The following is a 6863-nucleotide window of genomic DNA, read 5'->3' as shown; positions in this document are numbered from 1 at the left end:
TTGCAGGGAGGAATTCAATTATACATCTTTGCTTCATATTCACTTCTATGTCAGAAGCCATTTTGTCAGACTGCCCTTCTGCTGTCATCTACTGCACAGCAACAAAACATAACGAAATACTGGTGGGAAAGTTCAGTTTCTACTGCCATACCACCAACATCCTACTCTGACATTGTGAATCAACATAATAAAATAGAAGGCATTACTTTCAGATCATTTCAGTATAATATAAATAGCAAGGCTGCAGCCATGGCTGGTTCAGTCAAATTGTTTAGACCAAATGTTTACAAAAATAAAGTCCTTGAATACTGGCTTTTAACCCATTAATTATTTTTGATCATAAGAAAGGAAAGAAAGGAAAGAAAGCTTCAGTTTTCAACAAAACTTCATTATGATTGACAGCTTAGTGTGTACTTCTGAAGTCTAAACTTGAACTATGGCAAATCTGAAGCAAAAGAAAACAAAATTGCAGGAATACAACAACGCACTCCATGAATTTTGCCAACACTTGGTTATTCCAAAGTTTATTTTGCATGCATGGTGATGCTCGTTTTCTACTACTGCCACACAATGAAGTCACCATATGCCAAGATCCATGAAAGTGTTCAGACCATTCATCTCTAGGCAGAAGACCTGGATAAACTGCATGCCTTTTGCCTTCTTGTTCTCTTCTAGGTATTAACTGCTGCAACCTCCATGTATTTGCAGTATTTATAAATTAGTGATTTTAATTGCAGTGTAAGTTTCATCTCAGCCATTAAGGATAAATGTTTAAATAGTTTACGTATATAAATATATTGATGTTTTCATCAGAAGAAAAGTTAGGGTCTTTAAGGATGTTATGGCTGTTTGTTAACTGCAGTCAGGGGTGGGTTAATTTTAATGAGAAATCTCAAGTACCAGAGGTCTCTCCAATTTGCTGTAGTACTTGTTTCTCAGGGGAACTGATTCTGAACTAAACCTCAAAAAATTCATCATAAAAATATTACCATAAAACCAGATAAGACACACAAATCCCTCTTCAAGAAAATAAATAAAACATCAGGTTTTATCGCTCTTCTCTAATTAACACAGCAACCTTTCTACTCCTTCCTCAAGCCTCCAGGGCAAATGATGTCAGGCAATGACATGATGCAAACACCCCAGTGAAAACAGGAAGCAGCTGGTGTGTTTGAAGAGGGAGTTATTGCCTAGCAAAGTACACTGCTCTGCAACTCATCTCACACCTTTTGCAAATAAATAAATTGCACATGCTGACAGTAAGTCAGCTTTGGAGAAATTACAGTATGTATAGTGTGCAAATTTTATAGTCACCACACATTTTGATTTTTTCCCATTTGCAGAAATGGAAAAGATATACAACAACATAAAGAGAAACAAAGAGGACTGTGTAGTCGCAGGCAGAAAAAACCTTCATCAGTAAACGATGACAGAGGAAGACACCAACATCTGACATTCTGATAATAGGCTTATAAAGGCGAGAAAGAGTTACAGTCCTCTTATCTCTGGCAAGCCCACGTCTTGCAGTTCAAGAAATATTTGTTATGATAAACATGTGGGTGACTATGTCACCTGCATTATGGGAAAGTTTAGACTGTGATCAAAATAATCTCTTTGGCCCTTAAAATCTGTCATTACTGAGTCTACATTTTAATGTGATAGAGACTAACCAATATTCTGAACTGTCTGGAAAAATACGGGTTTTTTCCATCCACCCTGTAACTAAATAGCTGAAGTCTATCTCCAGACTTTTCTCCTAAGACAACTTAGTCTAAAATTTTGTTCATACGGAATAAAACATACAGAGGACAACACTGTGACAAGAAATCCTCCATACATTTTGACAGCAGAAAAGCTTGGGTGATTATTTCTTCAGCTGGGCCTAAATAGGAATCTGATCCAAAGATTAATGCAATAGGATTCTTTATTTTGACTTCAAATATCTCCAGATCACAGGAATTATGCTAAACTACTCTTGACTTCTTGGCCAAGACAATGGACAGAGTATCACAGAATCATTTATGTTGCATTTCCTTGTAAAAAACCCTTAGGATCGTCAGTTCCAGACATCAAACTAACTCTACCAAGTCCACCAATAGAAGTCCTTATGTATCATATCCATACATCTCTTAAATATCTCCAGCAACAGAGACTCTACCACTTTTGCTGACAGTCTGTTCCAAAGCCTAACTACATATTCCATGAAGCAATTCTTTCTGATATTCAATCTAAACCTCCCTTGGCACAGCTTGAGGATGTTTCCTCATACATATAGACAGCAGTAAAGTATCCATGGTCCACAAATCCTGATAAGACTTTAAAGCTTCTAGAACCTAAACAGGAACAAGTATATGGAGAGCTGTGATAGCTATGCTTCTGTAGTATTCCCACACTGTTAACAGTATTTTGAGGAGAGAGACCACTGGTGACAAGCCAGATCACAGTCAATGAGTTTGCGTTGCATCAAACAAGGCAATTCAAAGATCAAATTACTGAACACAATGGTCCTTCTTTGGTTGGCATTTAGCCAACAGAACAGCAGCCACAGGGCAAAGTTAACATGCGTGCACATTAGTGAGCAATGTCTAATTCAACATACCTCTTCTGACATGTTCTGAGAGGCCCAGAGGAAGCACACAGAGAGGATATACCAAGACAAGATCTTGTTTTGGAGGAAGATCTGCCATACAGCCTGCCATATTGACGAAGAATGCAAAATGACTTCTCCTTATTAGTTTGCAGCCTTCTTAGCTTTGGAGCCGTTACAAGAGGCAGGGGGTTATATTAGTAGACAGCAGACAATGACAATGATAAGAAAAAGATGCCTATTATAAAGAGTTAAGCACAACTTCCTGTGCAAACTGCTAGTACACAAATGGTGGGATGGCAATATTTTCTCAGTGTTAGCGCCTTTCACCAAAGGTCACAATTTTTTTTTGCCTTTATGAAAGAAATCCAAAGATAAAAGGTAACAATACGCCAAAGCACGGTTGGATGAGGGGAATGAATGCTACTGTATTTGGGGAAATCTTTAGGACGTGTAAAACACAGTGCAAAACTCCACCATACTTTTGTGCTGCAAAGGGCTTGAAGGCACGTACCAGACACTGTTGATCCTATCTGGAATTCTGCAAAAATCTGTATCAGTGTCACAAATCTTATGCAACAAACATTCAATAAGTTGGAGCACACATGACAGGAAAGAACAAAAGAAAGGCAACCAAGTAAATAAAGTGTAAATAATTGATGGTTGATCGGTGAATCCAACATAAAATGCAGTGCATTAACGTCTTTGTAGATGACATATAAGATATTTTATCCTATTACAATAGCAATCCCAGAGAGTTTCAATTCATCCATTTACCATCATCCTAGTGTAACCTAGTACAACATCTTTATTAATATTTAATTTAAGAGATACTACTTAAAAGTATGGTATGATTTGTTTTACAGATTAAAGAAACTTGACTCAAAATCAAACTTGACACAGGAGCTGTGCTTTCCTTCAGTTTCATCAGAATTGTCAGTCTGCATGAAAGGGTGATTTTGAGGATAAACAACAGCAGTAGAAACAGCAAGTCATGTTAGCATTCTGACTTTGATAGACTGTTTAAGGAGCGTATGTTCCTAATTGTCAAAATGCTTATTTAAAATGACCTGAAGTATCTAATGTGAATTCAGCTCCACAGTGTAGATGGTAAAAGTGTGAACCCTTTTGTTTTCTTCAAATAAAGCAGCTCTGAAACAGATTGCATGTGACACTGGAACTTAATTCACATCCAAAGAGCTCTACTTTGCTGAAAGATATAATATCATACACGTAACATCAGCTCCTTGTCATCTTGCCACAATACGAATTCCTGTCTGAATTGACGAAGAATCAACAAACCAATTATACTATGACCTTAATAAGCAGTTGTGAATGTTCCAGAGCAAGAAAAAGGTTAGCCAGAAGATTCTAGTTGTTTGAGTACTGTATGGTGAACTGTGAAATGCCCTTACCATTTTTCAGTCCTAAAAATCAAGAGATAGGAGGTTTTAATTCTTCAGGCTTTTACTGTAGTATTAGTAATGTGTAGTCTGTCACATTTGTATAGAAATTTAGCAATCTCTGCATGCAAAAGATGTTTTTCTGTGGATTCAAGAAAGCCATTATAAATTTGCTATTAACGGTAGTATTTCCACGGTACATTTCTTAAGATCTGGATGTTTTCTTTGAAGAGTGATCCACAAATGAATTGTTATATGAAAAAAAAAAAAAAAAAAAAAAGTGTTTTCACTTTTACAGTTTCCGGGAGGTTCCAACAGCAAACTGCAGAAAACTGCAACATTGTTGCAAATACAACAAAGAACATCCTGGCATAAAACAACAAGAAGAGAAAATAAGAAATCAATAAGTTTTAGGACAATGATAGAAGAGCCAATGAGATAATTTGGACTGAATAATATAAGATACATCGAAATAGCTTTATTGATGCATGTCTAGGTGCCAATACTGTCATTTAAGGTATGTCTAAGCATTTTGACTCTAATCAATATGTTCTGCTTGCTGTAAAAGAGATTAAACCCCAATGATATATGACTACTTTTTATACATGTTCAATATAATTGCTGATCCACTGTTTTCAATCAGCATTTCCAAGGACGTGATAGAGGTCCCCACTTAATCATTCGTCAGCTTCAGAAAGGCCAAAGAGAAGAGTCAATAAATACTTGTAAATAAGCACTCTGGAGGATGGGCTAAAGTTACCTTCAATTTCCCACTGGGAGAATGGATGGTCCACACCTCATCCTGGGATGGCAGACAGAAGTATGGAGGCCCTCCAAATGATTGTGAATAAATCAAGCAATGCAGACTCTTTGCAGAAGATGCCTTCATAACATAAGGAGCAGGGTCCAGCTGCAAAAGAAAAACAAAACAAAACACAGTTAGAATTCTGGAATTCTAACAAGACTTTCTGGTCTCCAGTTTCTATAATCACAGAATCATAAAGGTTGGAAAGACAAAAAGATCTTCAAGTCCAACCATCAACCCATACCTGGGACCACTCTAAACCATGTCAACTCAGTGCCACATCTACTGCTTTCTTGAATATCTCCAGACGCGGTGACTTCCCCACCTTCACCACTAAAATTTTGTTTTAAAACACAAGGTGTTGTTTCTTTAACAAAAGTACACACCAAGTAATTGCTTGCTATATTCATTCACTTCTCATTGCCCATCACAGTGGTTTCTGAGGTTCTTCACTCAATGCAAATCAAATACGTTTCTCAACTCCTTAGGCTATTCATGCACATAACCAAAAAAACCCTGCTGCTATTGCACAGAACAACAAGCATTCTTATAAGCTTCTCATTCTTGACAATATCTGGTGGAACAAGTATGCCTTATATAAAATCAAAGCGGAGCTGCTGCATGTGTTGCTATTTAAATATTTATCAAGAACCGTGTGTGCATCTGGTGTGGTAGAAAACATAGAAGTACATGAGGTCCATGCCACAGGGAATGTATTCTCTCAGTATATGCGGTGGTGTGCGACTGTGGATAGTAATTGTTTTGCTCACTAACTCTTTAATACTTTATCTGACACTCAGATTCTGAACGCATTGAGCCCTCCAGTGTACGCCGTGCTTGAGAAGCTCTAGATAAACTCATAGAGAACTCTTCTTTTCATATCAGCTTTTTTTCTTTTGCTATATGCTTTATGCCACCGAAACCTAGGGCTGGTATGAGAGAGTAAGTACAGATAGCAGCTACAGTACACTGAAGTATCAGTGTTAGCCTTTTAACGGGCTCAAATTGTCCTTTCCAGGTATGAATTAGCTTCACATTTACACTATAAGTCACCGGAGACTCTCTGGAGCATCATGCTGTGCCTCTGTTCTTTGGGCTGCAGCCATGCCCTGCGGGTGCACCATCTCCTGCTGGGCAGAGCCTGGGTGCAGCAGGGATCAGCAACCTGCACGCATGCAATTCAAAAGCAGTAACGGGTTGAATCAGATCAAAACCTGAATCTTTACTTTTTTTTTTTTTCCTTCCACTACACTGCTGGGTAACATACACAAACCTGGGAATTCTGCCTTATATGTACTACTGATGCAGGTTGCAACCACAGTCAAGGCTCATGCCCAAGTGGCAGTGGATAATACACCTAATGCATGTGACCTTTAAATAAGCAGCCTGAGTTTAACTGCTGCTTATCTCTGAGATTTCCCAGTGGCAACCTTATATCAAAAGCAAGGTGTTATCAGCACTTAGAGAGACCATACCAATGCATCACATCTTTGCAAGGATCACAGGAGCCTGAAAAGTCTGAAGGAAAGAAGATAGTGCCATCATTTCTGTTTCATCTCAAAACTGTTGTGTTTTTGAATGCTCTTTCCCTTAGGATGCAGAAATGATGGTGGGATATTTTTGGCACCGTAACTATGTGATTTAAGTCAACTAAAGGAGGTTTCTCCAAAGTCCTGTCTCACCTAGTAATCCTCCTTGGATTGTAGCTGGTGATAGTTACTGGTACTGGTAGATAGAATTACACAATGGGTTCACTCTGTAGAATAAAACAATAATGATAACAACCACATATCTAATTTCCAGGGACAGGAAACATAAAATAGAACAACATGGAAGCATGTTTCAGATAAAGTTTATAAAGATTTCAAGGTCAGGCATAACAGTGCTTTCTGTAATGAAAAATTGAATTATAAAATTAGCCCACAGCCCATAAAAGAGATAACTACGGTGTTTTGAAATTCTCGTGTTATTACTGCGCTTAAGTCACACATTTTATTTTCATTTGGTTGCTAGGTTGGTGATAGATCCCAACGTCATTCACATATAGAATACCCTCCTAAGGAATTTT

The 6863-nt window shown here is 37.8% G+C and overlaps 1 long non-coding RNA gene across 1 annotated transcript; it reads right to left on the bottom strand.

The window, feature by feature from the left end:
- Positions 1-3003: 3003 nt before the first annotated feature.
- Positions 3004-6572, bottom strand: LOC109368674. The gene is made up of 3 exons (XR_004160406.1): positions 6478-6572; positions 4751-4900; positions 3004-4356 (listed from the first exon to the last, which is right to left on the bottom strand). It is a non-coding gene; the product is annotated as an uncharacterized LOC109368674 (long non-coding RNA).
- Between the last annotated feature and the right edge of the window lie 291 nt (positions 6573-6863).

This window comes from Meleagris gallopavo, chromosome 7 (assembly GCF_000146605.3).
Source record: "Meleagris gallopavo isolate NT-WF06-2002-E0010 breed Aviagen turkey brand Nicholas breeding stock chromosome 7, Turkey_5.1, whole genome shotgun sequence".
Classification (NCBI taxonomy): Eukaryota; Metazoa; Chordata; class Aves; order Galliformes; family Phasianidae; genus Meleagris; species Meleagris gallopavo.
This window is presented reverse-complemented; position numbering and strand designations above follow the sequence as displayed.